This window comes from Phyllobates terribilis, unplaced genomic scaffold (assembly GCF_046119375.1).
Source record: "Phyllobates terribilis strain yellow unplaced genomic scaffold, ASM4611937v1 Scaffold_5__5_contigs__length_657084704, whole genome shotgun sequence".
In the NCBI taxonomy this organism is placed as follows: domain Eukaryota; kingdom Metazoa; phylum Chordata; class Amphibia; order Anura; family Dendrobatidae; genus Phyllobates; species Phyllobates terribilis.
The window spans coordinates 149096044-149118845 of NW_027362765.1; the positions used below are offsets into that span (position 1 = coordinate 149096044).

Below are 22802 nucleotides of genomic sequence, written 5' to 3' on the forward strand. Positions count from 1 at the left end.
GTAGGTTAATTTTAACATTGAGAAATAGAATATCCAAAAAAAATCAAGAAAATCACATTATATAAATTAGATAAATTTATTTACATTTTGCAGTGATAAATAAGTATTTGATCCCCTACAAACCATTATGATTTCTGGCTACTACAGACCAGTTAGACGCTCCTAATCAACTTGTTACCTGCATTAAAGACAGCTATTTTACATAGACACCTGTATAAAAGACTCCTGTCCACAGAATCAATCATTCAAACTCTAACCTCTACAACATGGGCAAGACCAAAAAGCTTTCTAAGGATGTCAGGGACAAGATCATAGACCTGCACAAAGCAGGAATGGGCTACAAAACCAAAAGTAAGACGCTGGGTGAGAAGGAGACAACTGTTGGTGCAAGAGTAAGAAAATGGATGAAATGCAAAATTACTGCCAATCGACATCGATCTGGGGCACCATGCAAAACCTCACCTCATGGGGTGTCCTTGATCATGAGGAAGGTGAGAGATCAGCCTAAAACTACAAGGGGGAACTTGTTAATGATGTCAAGGCAGCTGGGACCACAGTCACCAAGAAAACCACTGGTAACACATTATGCCTTAAAGGTTTAAAATCCTGCAGTGCCCGTAAGGTCCCCCTGCTCAAGAAGGCACATGTGCGAGCCCGTCTGAAGTTTGCCAATGAACTCCTTGATGATTCTGTGAGTTATTGGGAGAAGGTGCTGTGGTCAGATGAGATAAAAATTGAGCTCTTTGGCATTAACTCAAATCGCCGTGTTTGAAGAAGAAGAATGAGTACAACTTTAAGAACATTTCCCCAACCATGAAGCATGGTGGGGGAAACATTATACTTTGGGCGTGCTTTTCTGCAAAGGGGACATGACGACTGCACCGTACTGAAGGAAAGATGGATGCGGTCATGTATCGCGACATTTTGGCCAACAACCTCCTTCCCTCAGTAAGAGCATTGAAGATGGGTTGTGGCTGGGTCTTCCAGCAAGACAATGACCCAAAACATACAGCCAAGGCAGCAAAGGAGTGGCTCAAAAAGAATCACAGTAAGGTCATGGAGTGGCCTAGCCAGTCTCCAGACCTTAATCCCATAGAAAATTTATGGAGGGAGTTAAAGCTCCGAGTTGCCAAGCAATAGACTCAAAATCTTAAAGATTTAGAGATGATCTGCAAAGAGGAGTGGACCAAAATTCCTCCTGACATGTGCGCAACCCTCATCATCAACTACAAAAAACGTCTAACTGCTGTGCTTGCCAACAAGGGTTTTGCCACCAAGTATTAAGTGTTGTTTTCCAGAAGGATCAAATACTTATTTCTCACTGCAAAATGAAAATAAATGTATCTAATTTATATAATGTGATTTTCTTGATTATTTTTGGATATTCTATCTCTCAATGTTAAAATTAACCTACCCTTAAAATTATAGACTGTTCATGTCTTTGTCAGTGGGCAAACTTACAAAAACAGCAAGGGATCAAATAATTATTTCCCCCACTGTAGAGTCAACCAACTTCTGGCACCTATCAACTGTTATTACAGCCCAGGATGCTTTTACTACATCCCACAATTTTTGGGCATTTGTCAGCATTTTTGATGTTACCCCACAAGTGTTCTATCGGACTAAGGTCCGGGGATTGGACTGGCCACTCCTTAACCTCAATTTTGTTGGACTGGAACCAAGATTTTGCTTGTTTACTGGTGTGTTTAGGGTCGTTGTCTTGTTGAAACACCCAATGCAAGGGCATATCCTCTTCAGCGTAAGGCAACATGACCTCTTCAAGTATTTTAATATATGCAAACTGGTCCATGATCCCTGGTATGCGGTAAATAGGTCTGGCACCATAGTAACAGAAACATGCCCATATCATGATGCTTGCACCACCATGCTTCACTGACTTCAGAGTGTACTGTGGCTTGAATGCAGAGTTTTGGGGGTCGTCTGACTAAGGCTATGTGCGCACTTTCAGGATTTGAAGCAGAAATTTCTGCAGCATTTCTGCATCTCTTTGGCAGGAAAAATGTTGTGGAAAAAAATGCGCATTCTCACGATTTTTTGAAGCATTTTTGTACTGTAAAGGAAAGCTGTTGGGAGCTAAATAAAGTTATTTGAAAAAAGAAATGTGGGAGATTGCTTTAACCCTTGGATTTCCCTCAGAACTGGGGTGAGTATATTGGTTAATTTAAGAATGTGTCTGTTGTATTTCAAATAAAGTGCTTGCTCTGTGTCTGTGTGTTTATTACTCTTTACTTTAGTTTAATTAGGTTTGGTAATGAAAGGGTCTGATTGACACCTTGTCATCACCAAACTAAAGAACTAGGTGTCAGCTAATCCCATATACCCAATGTCATTAGCATTTCCATTCATGTCATTTCTGGGGCAACTGAGAGCTGCTATTTTTAGCCTAGGAAGGTGCCATTAGGCAAACATGGTCCCTGGCTATTATTAACAGCTCACAGCTGTTTCGTTAGCCACTACGTCCCTACAAACAGCAACAAGCAGCTCTTTGGATGCAGCATATTTTTGCTGCGTCCAAAATGCGGTGTTCTAATGCCACACTTTTGTTGTCGGTACATGTGAATCCACCGCATATAATGACAATTCAAATCGGTTAAAATCTGCAGCGGAGACTAGCGTGTCCACTACAGAAATTGACATGCTGTGGGTGAGTTTGGGTACGTGCCCACGATCAGGGTTTGAAGCTGTGTCACACCATACAGCGTCAAACCGCAGCATCCAGATGTTACAGCATAGTGGATGGGATCTCTAGAAATCACATGTCCACTATGCGTGCATCTGAGGCTGCGGATCACCCGCGGACACTAACATGCGGCCCAACTTTCAGGACCGCAATATGTCAAATTCTCTTGCGGAGTCGCTAGTCTCCGTAACAGAAATTTGACCACTAGAAAGTTTTGAGTGCTATAAATCCGCATGGTTCAGTGAACACATGTGGATTTACCTGCATTCAGTAGAATGCAATGTTTTGGATGCAGCAAAAATATGCTGCATCCAAAGCGCTGCTACATCTGGATCATGGGAACATAGCCTTAAATTTAAAAAATGGCGTGGGCTCCCATGTCATTTTTATAACCAGCAGAAGGAAAGCCGTCCGCTGGGAACTGATATTAGTAGCCGGGGAACGGGACATTAGCCAACAATGTTCCCTGGCTATTAATAACAGCCCACAGCTGTTTGCTTAGCCTTTACTAGCTAGATTACAGGGGGACCTCAGAAAAAAAATTACGTAGGGTTCTCCTATAAAATCTAATCAGAAAAGGCTAAACAGACAGCTGTGGGCTGATATTAATATCCAGGGAAGGGGCCATGGAACCTGGCCCCCTCCGCCCACTAATAATATCACCTCTCAGTAGTCCCAGAAATGGCACATCCATAACATGCGCCAAATCTGGCGCTTAGCCTCCGCTCTTCCCACTGCCCTGTAGCGATGGCGAGTGAGGTAATGGGGTTGGGGCTCATGTCAGCCTTGTATTGGTGGCTGACATGAAGCCCAGGTTGGTAATAGAGGGTTTCTATAAGACGCCCCCATTACTAACCTCGTAGTAAAGTTTTCTCCGCTTTTAAATAATAAACATGGCCAGAATAAAGTATTTTAATGAAATAAAAATACACACAGTTTTAATAATTCTTCTGTAAAAAATATAAAAATAAAATACAACCATATCCCTCACCTGTCCGCCGTCACGACGTAATCCAGATTGTACCTCGGCGATCCGGGTCACTTCTACAGCAGTGACATCAGCAATCACTGATGTCACTGCTGTAGAAGACAGTAATATACACTGACAGGAGTGTAGAATCACTCCTGTCAGTTTACATGGCTCTGCTGCAGGAGTGAGGTCACTTGGGTTCATCAGCAGAAGATCAGCTGATCAGCCCCGGTGACCTCAGCATCAGTGGTACATGGGAACATTGTTGAGAATGTTCCCACGCAGCACCAGTGCCATAAAGTGAGGTCCCGGAACTCTCACTTGATCTTCAGCTGAGAGCTAACGTGATCTCAGGTCCGGGCAGCGCAGCGACGTACACTGCAGAGAGCGAGCGCGCTCCCATCAGTGTACCACCGGCCGCCAGGCTGATCGAATCGCTGGGGACATCACGAGGACCAGGAGGACACTGGGGGGCACCGGACAGGTGAGAATAGGTGTTTGTTTGTTTTTTTACACAGCGCGCAGCCCCAGCTCGGCTGAGGACACTACTACTCCCCTCAGCCGCGCCGCTATAAGAGGGATCGGAGGTCGGATTATGGGAGTAGTAGTCTTCCCTAGCCGACCCGTGTACCATCCTATGTGTGATTTTGCAGCGTATTTGACCCATTGACTAGTCAAATATGCAGCAAACAACCGCAGCAAATACGCAGATATATTTATACCTGCGGATTTGCTGTGGATCAATTAAAGTTAGTGGACTGGAAGCGCTGCAGAAACACTACATAGAATGGACATGCTGTGTATTTAAACGCAATGACAATCCTGAGCGGAAAATGCCGCATCATGTGCACAGCACATCAGGATTGTCATTGCATTCGCTGGCAGATGGATTACATAGCATTTTGATGTATTTCCACACGGAAGAAACACTGCGAAAACGCATCAAAAACGCTACATGTGCACTTAACCTTACTGTCTGCTGCCCTTGGACCCAAAAAGAGCAATTTTACTTTCATCAGTCCACAAAATCTTTATCCATTTCTCTTTCGGTCAGTTGATGTGTTCTTTGGCAAATTTTATCTGCTTCAGTACATGTCTTTTTTTTTAACAGTGGGACTTTGCAGGGACTTCTTGATAAGAGATTATCCTTTAAACACATGTCTTCTAACTGTCACAGTACTCACAGGTAATTTGAGACTGCCTTTTATCATCTTGGAGCTGATCATTGGCTGAGCCTTTGCTATTCTGGCTATTCTTCGATCTATTCGAATGGTAGTCCTCTGTTTTCTTCCAAGTCTCTCTGGTTTTGCTTTCCATTTTAAAGCATTGGTGATCATTTAGCTGAACAGCCTATCAGTGTCTGCACTTCTTTATAAGTTTTACACTATCCAATCAACTTTTTAATCAAAGTACGCTGTTCTTCTGAACAATGTCTCGAACTACCCATATTTTTCAGGTTTTCAAGGAGAAATGCATGTACAACATGTGCTGGCTTCACCCTTAAATAAGGACCACCTGATTCACACCTGTTTCTTCACAGGATGATTGACCTTACTAATTAAACTACACACCGCTATTATTTTGAACACACCCCCTTTCAATTAATTATTAAAAAACACAGACTCAAAAACATGCAGATCATGAATGCGGAGTCTGTTGGTTTTCTTAGAATCTACTGGACCAACTGGTAAATTGTTTGACATGTGGTAATATGATTTATACCAAAAAACAGTGATTAATCTGGTTAGTCATATTGGACTGCTATTGTTTTGAATACTACTGTATAGACCAGTGGTTCCCAATAGTGATGAGCGAGTATGTTCTATTAACCCTTTCGGCAAGCATGCTCGGGTCCTCGCCGAGTCTCTTCAGCGGTGCTTGCGACTGTTTGACAGCTTTAATACATGTGAGGAATGTCTAAGAAAAAATGTCAATTTATGCCATGGATTTTCACCACAGATTTTACCTTTTGCAATGCGTAGAGTGAAATCTGTGGCAAATACACAACATTTCCAAAGCAATATCCAGTGTGTTTTTGGCAGTGGACCCATACGCTGCAGACATATATCTATACATCTACTTATGTCTTACTTTATAAAAGAACATATTCCGTATTGCCTACACATTTCAGCACTAACAAAAAGGATATCCAGTTGTTTATCAGCTAAACGAATGTACAAATAACATTGCTTTTGATACGTGAGGCCCATAGAAGTGTATGAGATATTACAATATGTGTCTAGATACGATAATCTACAACACAGAGCTTATTTTATTGATGCTGGATGTCAGGATCCTCTGGGTTACCCCCTCCTCATCTCCCTCTCTCTCTTTGATAAGCACTTGGGGATGACCTTTCAGGCTGCTCTGTGTCCAGATACTTTCCTATCTCCTGCCCTCTTCTCTGTTATATAACATTGGCACAGAATTAACTACTGAGAATCCCAAGGATTAATTCTGCTGGACGCTGTCACGCTGAATAGAGGAGGGGCAGCCCGCAGCGCCCAGGGTGGAGCCCATGAATGGATTTCATTATCTAGTAATGTCTACCAGCAGTCTGGTGCATTCAGGACGGGTGTGATCTCCACCTGATGAGAGACAGTTTTTCCTTCGTTCTCTCGCTGTGAACATTATTATGCAGAGCAGTAATTAGTAGGCAAGCACTGTGAATACAAATCATTTACATTTATTTAGATTTCCCCCATGTACTGCCCATATGTTACTCATGGCTGCTAACAAGGCTGGTGCGAGGCGGACGTCTTCTGCTCGTGTTATGGAGCTGCAGTAATGAAAAAATAACTCGAAGAGTGTGACAGTCTTATATGATGCCTGAAATAGTATAACTTACATAAAGAAGTTGTCCACTACTTGGACAGCCCCTGTTCATGCACCTCGCTTGGCCCTGATAAAATAAAGCCTATACTCACCTGCCTTGCTGGTACCGCTGTCACGGTGTCAGCGCTCGTGGTCGCGGGGGTGCCGTGCTGTTGCCATGACATGTGACGCCGGCATCCAATCAGTGCTGTCCCCGCCTCCTGTCGAATTGAACATGAAGAGGAAGTCCGAGATCAGCTGCAGCCCTGACTTCCTCTTCAGGTTCAGTTCGGACGAAGGCAGGGACAGTGACGCCAGCACTGATTGGGCACCAGTGTCACAACAACAGCATGGCAGCCCCAGGACTGCGAGTGCTGACTTCACGGTAACGGTGCCAGCACGGGAGGTGAGTATAAGCTTTATTATTTTATGAGCTCCAAACATTTTGATCAAGAAGGGGTTTTCCTAGTAGTGGACAACTCCTTTAAGTGCTCCTCCCTGGGGCCTAAAATGTAGTTTCCCGTCTTAGAGCCAACCTCCACACCCGACATGAAATGTGACTTTAAGATCCTAATGTAGAGTCATTATACCTAAAGTCCTCTGCTCTGCTGCTGCTCGCTCCATATCTGAGATCAGTGCCTCGTTCTCTTGTCCAAGATGGCAATTGTGGAGACATGAGGAGTGCAATGGAAAGTCCGAACCATGCCTCCCCTGCCTTTTTCTCAATGGTCACCGCACCTTCGTTACCAGCAATGATCCATCCAACATCAATGGAATTCAGGAGAGGCACAGACTTACTCATAGTTGATAACAGTTCTGGATTTCCCAGGACTCCTGGGCCAAAAGGCAGAACAGTTATATAAACAAGAGTTTTGGGGTGGGTCGAGGCAGGACTCAAACATCCCGGAGAAGTTGCCAACTATGGTCACCTCAGCGTGCCTGCTACCTCTGCAGCAGCCATTTTGGCCGTGATAAAATGAATTATGGATGTCAGATATGGAAGGAGCAGTGCCCAACCAGAATGGAATTGTGGCTCCGCATATTTACACTTCCTCTATTCATGTTCTGTGAGACCACCAGAAAAAGCAGCCATCTTCCTCATGTGTGACCACCACTTCATCCTGACAGGGGCATTTCAAAGTCCCATTCTCAGTATTGGTCGACTCCGACTGCTGGGATAGGTGACATCTTTTAATGTTGAGAATAACCCTTTTAATGCAGAATGAATAATGTGTGAGAAACTATTTAAAACCTTTACTTATAACTATGTATGGTTAGGTCTCATCTTGCCTCGTCTCGAATTTAATCAAAGGTCATTGCTTGCTAATGTCAGGAAAATGTCCCACAATTTTTTGTGATAATATGGTCAGAATTTCTCTGCCGTCTTGGAATGATCTTTTGACACAGTTTCCAAGGAAAAGTATCTAATAATATTAAATTGAAACGAGAATAGCTCTCTCTGTATAATGACGTGCATCCATAAAGTGCACTCTGTAGAACTGCAGAAATGAAAGCTAATGTTATTATGGGAGCCCGTTAAATTAAATGTCATTTCCTGTACCCCAAAATGATCCCTCAGCTGATACAGTCATGCAGAGGCTCCTACCTGGTGAACATGGTTCCTAACTAAACACAGGCATATCCTATGTACAGCCAGTGGGACCATAGATAGGATTTGTGTTATCTACAGGTTTCTTCCTCTGCCCCTTTTTTTCCGTAACATGAGCTGTAATATGCAAATTCCCTCTTCAAAGAGGAAGAGAACTAGAACTCTAGTGCTGCCTATTGGAAGTAGCAATCCTAAAAGTCAATATCGATCATTTAATGAGCCTTGTCTCATGACTTAGGATAAAAACCAAACCTCATACTTAATTTGCAGACACAGTGTTTCAGGGTATTGCACTTCATTAGTGCAAAGTATGATTTGGCTAGGTGAGAGGCTAGATCCTTAGATTGAGCTCTAAGGGGTAATATTTCTCCTTGTGGAGAGTGACAAGGCAGGCCTGGCGTGTCAGAGTGAGGAGACTTACCCGCCATGCATGCTCCTCTGGGAAATTAAATATTCAAATTGCATCTACAGAGAGGAAATGGACTAGAACTCTAGCGCCTTCTATTGGAAGTAGCAATTCTAAAAGTCAATATTGACCCTTTACCAAGCCTTGCTATATGACACGGTGTATAGGTATGAGCTGTAATAGACATGGCATATTAACAGTGTGGTAACACACCTGAGAACGGCACTAGAATACAAAGAGGACTGGCACAGCTTGTGAACATGGTGTAAGGACGTTGCATATTCATCAAGTTCAATTGTGTAACATGTATCTGTGCTCCAGGTGGGGACTTAAGAATAAGGCAGTGCTCATAACATGGCTACTACAAGACAATCTTGATATGTCTTCTTTTATCACTTCATAAATATATAATTTGTGGCTGCATGAAGGCGAAGGCTGTGAAATTTTGAGGAGAATAAAAAGTGAACTATAGAATAAGTTTACCAACAATTTTTACATTTCACTTTTAAAACATACATGCACATATAAATAGTTTGGGGAGTGAAATTCTGCTGACAGATTGCCTTTAAAGGTGGAAAATGTTCTGTAATTATTCTTCTTGGTATGATTTTTTTTACATGACAGAAACTTAGCATCTTAACAGGGGCATGTAGGCTTTGAAAATACAGTGGATACACATACAATGAAAATTACATATACTTTTACTATCAGACTCAACAGGTTCTGTCCTGATTACAATGATGTACAATACAAAGTTATATTGTGGTACCTTGTTAGCCAGAAAAATCAATGCAAACACTTTTAGGCCCAAAAATGACAAACGTATTCTCGGAGTGATACCTTTATTGGCTAACCAGAAAAAAATATATATATGGAAGCTTTCAGAGCAGAAAGGTTCCTTCATCAGACAGGATTACAAATTAATTAATTTGTAATCCTGCTCGAAGAAGGAGTCTCTGTGCACTGAAAGCTTGCATATATATTTTTTTCTGGTTAGCCAATAAAGGTATCATTCCAAGGATACTTTTGTCCCGATTACAAGAATGACTGGCCAAAATGTCATGCAAATAAAGTGAGGTGGTCTTGCACAAAAGTTAGAGCAAAAGTAACAAGAAAAATAAATGAAAAAAAAAAGACAACACAAATAGTGAGCACATCTTGAAAATAGAATTATATTGTGTCATAGAAAATACTAAGAATTTCTCTCTCCCTCTGGAATACCTCTCACTCTCCCTCCCATCTACCATTTGTCAAAGGAGCAAGAGCTTATGCTCTAGAGAATTGGCTTCTATGCAAATAGCAGTACAAAAGGGACCACTATCTCCATTGTCCAGGAGAGACATATCAAATGGAGAGACATGGGTGATGAATAGACACCTGAGTAAAGAGGATACAGCTCCTAAGCTTCAAAGGAATTCTACCCCACCCCCAGGGCATCCCCATTTGCACATGTGTTCAATCTGCAGTCTCGTAGATTAAATATGGAATATCGGAGTTTCTATAACTCCGAATGTGATGGGACAAATATTTTTAGCGGCAGGGTTAGCTAAGGAACGATACGCATAGTTTTCCTTATCTGAGAGCCCTACGGGTGAGCTGTAACACCAGAGGGCAGAGATAACCAACGGCAGTTATACCATGTCTGGTCTCTAAAGAAAGGTAAATTCGTAATAAAAAATATGGTATCACTTGCGAACTTTTGAGATCAACCAGCAAGACGTTATCGCAGAAGTTAAAGATTTTAATAAAAACATGAAAGGTGGAGCCCAGCCCATGTGAGGTCATCACAGGGGAGTGTGTGGACAGGGCCCCCCTTCGGCATGAAAGACCCAGCTGAAGATCAGTCTGCACTCATGCCGGGAGATACATATTTTGTAAGCACGGGTCCCGTTCGATAACAGTCCATTGGAGCGCCTCCCCTCCAGCTAAACTGAATCGTCTCTGTGATCTGTCTAGTAAGTTTCTTCCGTTAATCCCTTTTATTTTGTGTAACTTTATATTCTGTATTGTATTGTCCCTATTTGTAAAACCTTTTATATATTTTTAATAAACACTGCCTCCCTTTTGGATTAAATATAAAATGTAATAGTCTGTTTCTTCTGTTTTGTAATCGTTCCTCCCCCGAAGCCATATACGCTACCACAAAGCAGGCGTCCAATCAGGCCTGTCTTGTATTTGAATATTTAAAACTGATTGGTGGTGGTAGCGAATAATCTTAATTGGGGTATCGTGAAGCTGGCAGTGATTGTACGGGGGGCATATACACATATTCCATGAGTTGGAATTCGGTGGTGTGTACGCCATATGCTCCCTGCTCGCTTGCCGATAGCTACGTAGTGAATAATCTGGATCGTGTGTGTGTGCGAATCCCTGACAAATTGGTGGCAGCGGTGGGATATTGTATGATCCTACCGGTATCGTCCCTGACAAATTGGTAGCAGCAGTGAGATATTTCATGATCTCCCCGGTGTCGCCCTGACATATTGCCTTATTAAACTAGAAAAAGGGTAAAAAAATGTACAGTCATGTGCAAAATAATAGCAGTGTGTCACACTGGTGGATCATGGATCCACTGTGCCATGAGCCGGGCTTACGCAGGAGTGGTGTGGCTAAGCGGCTACCTGGTTTTCGCTAGAGCTCCTGATGGTGGAGTTAGGCTTGTGCTGCACGTAGCCACTAGGTACCACTCCTCGACAATCCCCAGTACTGCAGCTGCTGACCCCAAGGATCAAGATCGCAGTCACAGACACAGACTCGGAGTCACTGGCAGTACTGGATTCAGATACTTGAAGAACAAATATTGAAGCAGGTACAAACGGTACGGATTCGGGATCACCAGATAGGATGGATACTGGAACAGGTTCAGAAAGTATGGACTCTGGAACACTAGCCTGGACTAGTTCAGGTTCAGGTACCGCCGGAGCGGTTTCAGGTTTGGGAACCACCGAAGCGATTTCAGACACAAAGGGTTTCAAGAACAGGTTCTGGTTCAGACAACACGGGAACCTGGCAACAGACTAATTGCACTCACACAAGTAGGAAATTACAGGGGTTTCTCAGACAACTCATTTTCTGGGGAGCGTGCCTTATATATCTGATGCATCCCAGCTATTGTCTTGGGGCATTTCCAAAGTGAGCATCCTGCCCCTTTAAGAATCAGGGAATGCGCTCACTAAGCACGCTACCGGGAGACCTGCATGATGTGAGCAGGTCCTGTAAGCAGGAAGCCACAGCTGGGAATGGGAACAAGGCAGAGCAGCCGGGGCGGTGAGTATGCCAGCGTCCCTGCCGGGAGGGGGGTGGGGGACCACGCAGGGACACCGGCTTTGGCGTTACACAGTGTGTTTAAAACAATTGAGAAAAAGCTCAGTCCTCATAATAACATGTATTCCCAGATACACAAATATACTGGGAGCTGCACATTCAATTCCAAATGAAAACATGAACAAAGTATCAATTTTTAAAATGAAAATGAAAAAAAGAATAATGGGCTGCTCAAAAAAATAGCAGTGTCTGCAATTTTCATTTACAAACTCAAATATGTACAGTATAAACTGAAATTTGTTTACAGACTTAGCTATTCTGGTAATCACTGAACTAATATTTAGGCTACAACCCCATTATCAGTATTTGGTCAGTATTTTTTCTCAGTATTTGTAAGCCAAAACCAGGAGTGGGTCAAAAATGCTGAATTGGTGCATTGTTTCTATTATACTTTTCCTCTGATAGCTCCTTAGCTCCTCACCTGGTTTTGGCTTACAAATACTGAGGAAAAATACTGACCAAATATTGATAGTAGGGCTATAGCCTTAGCTGTATAACATTTATTTCTGATAACTGTTTTACATCTTTGTGGCATGGGGTTTACTAAAAGCTGACAGAGGTTAGGTGCTGAAGAGGTTAATCAGCCATCTTGGGTTGGGTTTTTGTGAGCAGGTGTGGGATGGGTGGGACGCCTGCTCACCATATCTCTACAACAAGGTTGTGGTTGGAGTAGTTAAATGTTCAGCTACTGTTTTTTTCTCTGAGGTGTTGCTTGGAGAAGGAAGTCTTCAGACTCTGTGGGTGGAAGCCAGAGAGCTCCACAGAAGAATTTTGGTGAACTTTTTTGTATTACCCGGAGCGGGCGAAACCCAGCTCAGTTATGAACTGTGCTCTACGTTATGTTTTGTTCCTCCTTATGCCAGAAAGGCCATGTTTATCTTTGTGGAACCCTGCAGTGGTTTACGCCGTGTCCTAATAAACCAGCAGAAGGTTAACCCAAGAAGTGTTCCTGTGTCTACATCTGTGAGAGCCGAGCGAGTCAATCTGCCACAGTTGGTGTAGAATGAGGGCATCGATCCAGGAACATGTGTAGCTGCTACAGGAAATCATATATGTCCTGGTTGAAGGCCGCCAGCCAGCAAGGGATGTCAGGCAGCATGGAGGATGTAATTAAGCACCTGGTCCAGTCGCAGCAGCACCAGCATGAGACCAACAGACTGTTGCTACAGCAAATACAACAGCACCAGCAGGAGCAGTGGCAGCAGATGAAGCTTCAGGAAACAGCCATCCAGGGCAGGACGAGCATCCCATCCCCAAGTCCGGCTGATGACTCCCACATCCAGAAAGCAGTAAGACAGGCCATGCAGAAGATGACCTCTGGGGTAACGTGGAAGCCTTTCTTACCATTTTCAAGAGGGTGGCTGATCGGGAGAAGCTTCCGGCAGAGCAGTGAGCGTAGGTGCTGGCGCCATATTTGACGGGCGAACCCCAAAAAGCATACTATGACTTGGCACTACAGGATGACAAGGAGTACGCCAAGATTAAAACCGAAATCTTGGCATGCCTGGAAGTAACCATGTCAGTGAGAGCCCAACGACTCCACCACTGGGTGAATGCTGGGGATAAACCCCCTCGCTCACAGATGTTTGACTTGCTACATCTAATCCAGAAGGGGTTGCAGCCAGAGTCTTCCACTCCAGCCCAGATGGTCAAGAGTGTGGTGATGGACAGGTTCATCCACTCCCTTCCCAGGCCAGTGCAGACTTGGGTTGCCCAGGGCAACCCTCGGAACGCGGACGACCTCGTTGGCCTAGTAGAGCGGAACCAGATGGTCGATAAATCCCTCAGGTAACTGGAGATAGTCGCTTCCCCATACTGGAATACACAAAGGGGGGTGGTCTCACCATGTAGGCCGTCTAGAGTCACAAACAGGGGGTGTCCCAACAATTCAGCTGAATGTGCAGCAAAGACGGTCGGTAAGGATGTGGTCTGTTGGCGTTGTCATAATCCTGAGCATGTAGTCGCCCGGTGTCATATGTCCTCTGAGCCAATGGACTGCAGCCTAGGCAGATGTTGTTCCTATTATGCCTATCAGGCCTGTAGTGTGGACTGTCAACCTTGCGAGGGACCGCAAAAATGTGCCATGTCCAATAATTGGGTGAGGGTGCTTGGACTGTTAGACTCTGGGAGTCTAGTGATCTTAATCAGTGCTACTCTTCCCCACCAGTTGATCCCTACCAAAACCGTGGGTGTTCGCTGCATACATGGGGACGCCAAGGACTACCCTGTGTCCAGAGTGACCGTGGCAACAGACTGTGGTGCCCAGGCCCACGAGATCAGGTTGTTCAAGGACCTGATACATCCCATCTTACTGGGGTGGGATTTTTCCTTATTTTGGGACTTGTGGGAAAAGATGACTGTATCGAGCTGCTTGGACAAAAGCCAGATCCCTTGGGAAGACACCCCGTCGAAATCAAAGGTGGATGAGTTTCCTCTGTGTGTCCTTGCCGGGGAAGAGGAAGAGACGGTGACCGAGGAGGCCGACCTCCCTGAGTTGGAAGTGAGACTGCTCAAGTTCGGGACCTGACTTTAAAGAAGGCGTTTGACCATGTTACTGTCTGTAATGGGGTTGCTCTAGAGCAGGGGGCAGACACCAGATTCCCACACTTTGCGGTTAATGGGGAATTATTGTATCTGGTGACCAAACTGAATGGTGGTGAGATAGTGGAGCAGTTGTTAGCTCCAGAACCATACCGGCAGAGGGTGTTAGATATGGCCCATTCCCATATTTTGGGGGAACATCTTGGGGTAGAGAAAACTCAGAAGAGGATTATGCCTAGGTTCCGTTGGCGCGGATGCTACCGGGAGATCCTAAATTATTGTAGATCCTGCCTCACCTGCCAGATAACCGCTCCCTCTTCTCACTTCCACAGTCCCCTAGTCCCATTCCCTGTAATAGAGGTACCATCTGAGAGGATTGCCATGGACCTAGTGGGTCCCCTAGTTAAATCTGCATGGGGGCATCAATACATTCTAGTGGTCATCGACTATGCGACCCGGTACCCAGAAGCGGTACCACTAAGGAACTTGGCGGCCAAAAGTATAGCTCCGGAGCTTGTCCATATTTTTGCCAGGACGGGCCTGCCAAAGGATATATTGACAGACCAGGGAATCTCCTTTATGAGCAAAGTCATGAAGGAGCTGTGTAAGGTTCTCCAGATTGAAGTGGAGTGCTTTAATAAAACCTTAAAGGCGATGCTGAAGAAGGTCATTGAGAAGAATGGTCGAGACTGGGACTACCTGCTTAAGTTCCTGCTTTTCTTAAATTGCACTTAAGGAAATCCACATCTATGGGAGATTTTCAATAGAGACACATTGGTCAATATAAAAAACCCATACAAATGAGATTTGTGTACTATGTGGACACAATAAATGGCAGACCATTCGGATGAGAACACAAAGAGAGGAGAACCACCGAATGTCAGGTCCAAAAATCAATTAAACATTGGCTATATAAAAAACCTTTATTGACAGAATGGTCATAGTGGTATTACAGACACAAGATTGTCCGCAATCACAATGGTATAAATACAACATGAATGTAATCAATAAACATGATAAAATTGGATCACAGAAAACGGGTATACAACAATTACAACGAGTATGTCAAAGCCAATCTAGCAAATGTGGCGGAGATGGCAGTACTTGGTGCCCACTGATACATAAGTAGACAGAAAATGATGCTAAATAGTGAGTACTTCAGGTAAATAAATAATAATGTCACCAGGCACCATGCACAACCAACTGTAATAGATGATGGTCAGTATCAATCCTCCCACATGTACGGTTATAAGGGGGTAAATTATGACTGCATGATTCTCATGCTATGTGGTAGAGGAGGAAGCCAAAGTGGTTGACTATACCTGATAGCTGGGTCCAAAGGAGGGATTGCGGCACTTGTTGCAATTGCTATAGTTCACATAGTCTCATAACTTCTTTTTGTTTAAGGGGTCCTTCTACCTATAGCTCCGGGGAACTGCGATGGGTACATCTTTTGCCCCATCGTATGCCAATCTGTTCCTGGGGCTGTGGGAGAGGGACCTCTTCTTGTCGGATCGCTATGCATTGATGGTCCAAAAAAGGAGCCGGTACATCGACGACATATTTCTGATCTGGCAGGGATCATTTCAGGAGTTGCACGAATTCATGAGAATTCTGAAACACAATTCATATAACATTCATCTTACCTACCAATTTGACAAACATTCTGATGAATTTTTGGATGTTAAAATTAGAAGGGACAATCAAAATTGTTTACAGACGGATTTATTCCGCAAGATAACATCGATGAATTCTCTCCTATTAGCCTCTTCGTCACATCCACCAGCAATGATTCGGTCTATACCAATAGGCCAATTTTTGAGGTTGCGCCGTATATGCTCTAATGATGGCGACTTTGAACAACCAGTATATGATCTTAAAAATAGGTTTCTCGACAGAGGATATAGTCGCCGCTCTATTAAAAGGGCATACAATAGAGCCAAACACACCTCTGGATATGCGGCTTTATATTCTAAAAGGACATCTACCCCTGACAATCGTGTTCGATTTATTACGCAATACCAATTTTATCAATTTTATCATGTTTATTGATTACATTCATGTTGTATTTATACCATTGTGATTGCGGACAATCTTGTGTCTGTAATACCACTATGACCATTTTGTCAATAAAAGTTTTTTTATATAGCCAATGTTTAATTGATTTTTGGACCTGACATTTGGTGGTTCTCCTCTCTTTGTATTTTGCACATAACTATACAAAATATAATGGCATACTTTAATAAAGCTAAAAACATTTTAAAACCGTATAATATATCAAGTCAGTAAAAAAATTTATAGTTTGGGCTGAACATCTTGATCCCTTACTAAAATAAAGCCATCCATGAAAGAATTCACTAACCACAAATCCCCACTAAAAAAAACCCATACAGTAATCTCTTTAAAAGAAAGGACACTAAGAAAATATGATAGAACCAATTAATGGTTAAACATGAGACAGAGATATTTCTTAAAACCAAAAATAAAAATAGAATTGCACAGATATAATAAATAATGTAATATCCAACACTAAAAGTGCCAATACGTTAAACATAGTCTTGATAGGGAACAAAAGAAAGAACAAAGAAAAAAAAACACTTGTTTGGCCCCTAAATTTCAGCTTCATCAGGTGTTCACACGATTTTTGTGCTGTCTTTTTTGAGTTACGCATTTTGTGTTACTTATAATTCAAGTGTAGCACCTTAGTTCTATTTGTGTGGCTGTGCCCAACATCTGTTTTTCTCAAAACAACAAGAAAGGCCTAAAGCCATTTTTATTCATAACAGAATAAAAATCCAAAATTACCTAAAAACAGTCACAAACACTTTAATGTTTAGTGTTAAATCATACAACATATAAGTTGCTTATATAAAACACAAAGTCTAGTTGACCATACTCATCAATATTCTATTCGATCCCTCTCTATAATGGATACCTGGGTTGTAACTACATCTGAAAATCATGATTATTAGACTTTATTTTATGAATTCTAGAGAAGAGACCTTTCTCTCTCTCTCTGTATTACAGGGTTAAATCATTTCAGTCATCAATCTTTTTTTTTATTTTTAAACTATTAACATAATTCGCCTCTGGGAAGGAAACCTGCTCCTGAATTAGCCTGAGACAGATCATAAATGAAAGTATAAAAAATGCATGGGCTAGACTGGCCACACAGTACCCCAAAGCTGCACACGGGAGCCTAATCTAGTTACATATCATTATGTCTGACCCTCATAAAAGTATCAAAACATTATTAATATAAGAAATGTGATTTTTATTATCTCATATAGGTGTTCTGGATGTACTTAGTGTATGGGATATATCTAATATACACTGTGTTCCAAATTATTATGCAAATAATATTTTCTCAGATTTTCCCAAATTACCTATATGAATTGCAGTCATTGTAATTTTCCAGTCAAATAACTATTAGAGTACAATTGAAAGGTTTTTGTACAAACTGCCTATGATAACAGTATATTTAAAAAAAAAAAAATAAAACACTCAAACTGCACTCAAAATGCATGTTCCAAATTATTATGCACAGCAGAGTTTTCAACCTTTTCATTTTAATAAAGAACAAAAAAATGGTCATTTATGAAATTATAAGCATTAGCAGGTTATTACATACTGAAATCAAATAGTTTTCAACTCAAAACTTTATTCTAGGTGATGTAACATTTGCACATAGGACCCCTTGTTCGAAAGCAGCTTCTGAACTCTCTCGTCCATTGAATTTGTCAGGTTTTGGATGGTTTCTGCTTTGTTTTGCATGAGGACAGAATACCCACCCAGAGCTGTTGCTTAGATATGAACTGCCTCCCGCCATCATAGACACTCCTTTTGATGATGCTCCAGAGGTTCTCAATGGGGTTGAGGTCAGGGGAGCATGGGTGCAACACCATAAGTTTGTCCCCTTTTATGCCCATAGCAGCCAGAGATGCAGATGTTTTATGTGCAGCATGAGACGGGGCATTATCATGCATGAAAATGATCTTCCTGCGGAATGCACGGTTCTTCTTCTTGAACCATGGAAGGAAGTGCTGTTTGAGAAGCTCAACATACATTATGGAGTTCATCTTTACCCCTTCAGGGATCCTAAAGGGGCCGACAATCTCTCTCCCCATGATTCCAGCCCAAAACATTACTCCACCTCCTCCTTGTTAGCACCGTAGCCATGTTTGCATGGGGTGTCCATCAACCAGCCATCCTCCACTCCATCCATCTGAACCATCAAGATCATTTCATGCATGATAATGCCCCGTCTCATGCTGCACATAACACATCTGCATCTCTGGCTGCTATGGGCATAAAAGGAGACAAACTTATGGTGTGGCACCCATGCTCCCCTGACCTCAACCCCATTGAGAACCTCTGGAGCATCATCAAAAGGAGTGTCTATGATGGCGGGAGGCAGTTCACATCTAAGCAACAGCTCTGGGAGGGTATTCTGTCCTCATGCAAAACAATTTAAGCAGAAACCATCCAAAACCTGACAAATTCAACGGACGAGAGAGTTCAGAAGCTCCTTTCGAACAAGGGGTCCTATGTGCATATGTAACATCACCTAGAATAAAGTTTTGAGTTGAAAACTGTTTGATTTCAGTTTGTAATAACCTGCTAATGCTTATAATTTAAAAAATGACCATTTTTTTGTTCTTTATTAAAATGAAAAGGTTGAAAACTCTGCTGTGCATAATAATTTGGAACATGCATTTTGAGTGCAGTTTGAGTTTTTTATTTTTTTTAAAATATACTGTTATCATAGGCAGTTTGTACAAAAACCTTTCAATTGTACTCTAATAGTTATTTGACTGGAAAAGTACAATGACTGCAATTCATATACAGTACAGACCAAAAGTTTGGACACACCTTCTCATTTAAAGATTTTTCTGTATTTTCATGACTGTGAAAATTGTACATTCACACTGAAGGCATCAAAACTATGAATTAACACATGTGGAATTATATACTTAACAAAAAAGTGTGAAACAACTGAAAATATGTCTTATGTTCTAGGTTCTTCAAAGTAGCCACTTTTTGCTTTGATGACTGCTTTGCACACTCTTGGCATTCTCTTGATGAGCTTTAAGAGGTAGTCACCGGAAATGGTCTTCCAACAATCTTGAAGGAGTTCCCAGAGATGCTTAGCACTTGTTGGCCGTTTTGCCTTCACTCTGCGGTCCAGCTCACCCCAAACCATCTCGACTGGGTTCAGGTCTGGTGACTGTGGAGGCCAGGTCATCTGGCGTAGCACCCCATCACTCTCCGTCTTGGTCAAATAGCCCTTACACAGCCTGGAGGTGTGTTTGGGGTAATTGTCCTGTTGAAAAATAAATGATGGTCCAACTAACCGCAAACCGGATGGAATAGCATGCCGCTGCAAGATGCTGTGGTAGCCATGCTGGTTCAGTATGCCTTCAATTTTGAATAAATCCCCAACAGTGTCACCAGCAAAGCACCCTCACACCATCACACCTCCTCCTCCATGCTTCACGGTGGGAACCAGGAATGTAGAGTCCATCCGTTCACCTTTTCTGCGTCGCACAAAGACACGGTGGTTGGAACCAAAGATCTCAAATTTGGACTCATCAGACCGAAGCACAGATTTCCACTGGTCTAATGTCCATTCCTTGTATTCTTTAGCCCAAGCAAGTCTCTTCTGCTTGTTGCCTGTCCTTAGCAGTGGTTTCCTAGCAGCTATTTTACCATGAAGGCCTGCTGCACAAAGTCTCCTCTTAACAGTTGTTGAAGAGATGTGTCTGCTGCTAGAACTCTGTGTGGCATTGACCTGGTCTCTAATCTGAGCTACTGTTAACCTGCGATTTCTGAGGCTGGTGACTCGGATAAACTTATCCTCAGAAGCAGAGGTGACTCTTGGTCTTCTTTTCCTGGGGCGGTCCTCATGTGAGCCAGTTTCTTTGTAGCGCTTGATGGTTTTTGCAACTACACTTGGGGACACTTTTAAAGTTTGCCCAATTTTTCGGACTGACTGACCTTCATTTCTTAAAGTAATGATAGCCACTCGTTTTTCTTTACTTAGAATTTGTATTATGGCAAAAAAAAACAGCTAACAGTCTATTCAGTAGGACTATCAGCTGTGTATCCACCTGACTTCTGCACAACACAACTGATGGTCCCAACCCCATTTATAAGGCAAGAAATCCCACTTATTAAACCTGACAAGCCACACCTGTGAAGTGAAAATCATTTCCGGTGACTACCTCTTGAAGCTCATCAAGAGAATGCCAAGAGTGTGCAAAGCAGTCATCAAAGCAAAAGGTGGCTACTTTGAAGAACCTAGAATATAAGACATATTTTCAGTTGTTTCACACTTTTTTGTTAAGTATATAATTCCACATGTGTTAATTCATAGTTTTGATGCCGTCAGTGTGAGTGTACAATTTTCAAAGTCATGAAAATACAGAAAAATCTTTAAATGAGAAGGTGTGTCCAAACTTTTGGTCTGTACTGTAGGTAATTTGGGAAAATATGAGAAAATATTATTTGCATAATAATTTGGAACACAGTGTATATAATTGTCTTATCCCGTCTGTCTGTCTGTCTGTCCTTCTGTCCAGGAAATCCCGCGTCGCTGATTGGTCCGGCCGCGGCCAATCAGCGACGCGGGATTTCAGAAAAAAGATGGCGGCCGTTAGCGGCTCATCTGCCACATGGAGGTCAGCGGCGATGCAGCCGGGAGATGACCGTCGCCAGCCGGTCATCTCCCGGCTGATCGCAGCAGAACTACCCCGACCGGCGGCGCCGCTGACCTCCATGCGGCTACCGTCGGGAGATCAGCGGCTAGGAACGCTGATCTCCCGATGGTAAATGTGAAGGGAGGACCGGGGAGCGGCGCCGCCGGTCGGGATGCTTCTGCTGCGAGCAGCCACTCATCTCCCAGCTGCTCGCAACGGAAGTACCCGCACAAGCAGCGCTGCTCCCGGGCCCACACTAATACGACGCTGATTGGTCGCAGCCGTCGGTAGCGACCAATCAGCTATATTGGCGCCAAGTCTAAACACCGCTCTGCTGATTGGTCGCGGCCGCCGGCCACGACCAATCAGCGATATTGGCGCCAACTTTAAACACCGCTCTTCAGAGGTCAGCGGCGATGCAGCCGAAGTACCCCGACCGGCAGCGCCGCTGACCTCTATGCGGCTACCGTCAGGAGATCAGCGGCTAGGGCCGCTGATCTCCCGACAGCGAGTGTGAAGGGAGGACCGGGGAGCGGCGCCGCCGGTCGGGATGCTTCTGCTGCGAGCAGCCACTCATCTCCCAGCTGCTCGCAACGGAAGTACCCGCACAAGCAGCGCTGCTCCCGGGCCCACACTAATACGACGCTGATTGGTCGCTACTGACGGCTGCGACCAATCAGCTATATTGGCGCCAAGTCTAAACACCGCTCTGCTGATTGGTCGCGGCCGCCGGCCACGACCAATCAGCGATATTGGCGCCAACTTTAAACACCGCTCTTCACAGAGGTCAGCGGCGATGCAGCCGAAGTACCCCGATCGGCGGCGCCGCTGACCTCTATGCGGCTACCGTCAGGAGATCAGCGGCTAGGGCCGCTGATCTCCCGACAGCGAGTGTGAAGGGAGGACCGGGGAGCGGCGCCGCCGGTCGGGATGCTTCTGCTGCGAGCAGCCGCTCATCTCCCACAGCGCCGCTCCCCAGTCCTCACTAATACAATTCGCTGGCCACGACCAATCAGCGATATTGGCGCCAAATTTAAAAACCGCTCTGCTGATTGGTCACGGCTGCCGGCCATGACCAATCAGCGATATTGGCGCCAAATTTAAACAGGCTCTCCGTCCCTCACTAACACGGTTCGCTGATTGGTCGTGGCCGGCGGCCGCGACCAATCAGCGATATTGGTGCCAAATTTAAACACCGCTGTGCTGATTGGCGCCAAATTTAAACAAGCTCTCCGTCCCTCACTAAAACGGTTCGCTGTTTGGTCGCGGCCGCCGGCCACGACCAATCAGCGATTTTGGTGCCAAATTTAAAAACCGCTGTGCTGATTGGTCACGGCTGCCGGCCATGACCAATCAGCGATATTGGCGCCAAATTTAAACAGGCTCTCCGTCCCTCACTAACACGGTTCGCTGATTGGTCGTGGCCGCCGGCTGTGACCAATCAGCGATATTGGCGCCAAATTTAAAAACCGCTGTGCTGATTGCACCCGGTGTACCGCATACATATTCTAGAATACCCGATGCGTTTAAATCGGGCCACCATCTAGTATTAAACAGAATAGTCAATGTATCCTGTAGGTGAAGGCAGTGATATAGTACAGTGCTGAGGATAGTTAGACTATACTGGGATCAGAGGTAAAATTATAACAGGTGATTTGACCTAAAATTTACATTTATTTAAATTTAAAGAGGATGTCCCCCTGTTCAGCAATAGTTAAAGTTGCAAAATGCTTGTAAAA

The 22802-nt window shown here is 43.7% G+C and overlaps 1 protein-coding gene across 3 annotated transcripts in view; it reads left to right on the forward strand.

The window, feature by feature from the left end:
• The window catches only part of KCNH6 (potassium voltage-gated channel subfamily H member 6), a 322142-nt gene that overhangs the window by 173571 nt on the left and 125769 nt on the right, over window positions 1–22802 (forward strand). Inside the window, exon 1 of one of the 3 annotated variants that reach the window (XM_073683166.1) lies at window positions 6747–6891. The exons of the other annotated variants lie outside the window; for them this stretch is intronic. The gene's annotated coding sequence lies outside the window, so the exon portion shown is untranslated. Of the gene's footprint in view, window positions 1–6746; window positions 6892–22802 lie in introns of those variants that run through there. 3 annotated transcript variants of the gene reach the window in all.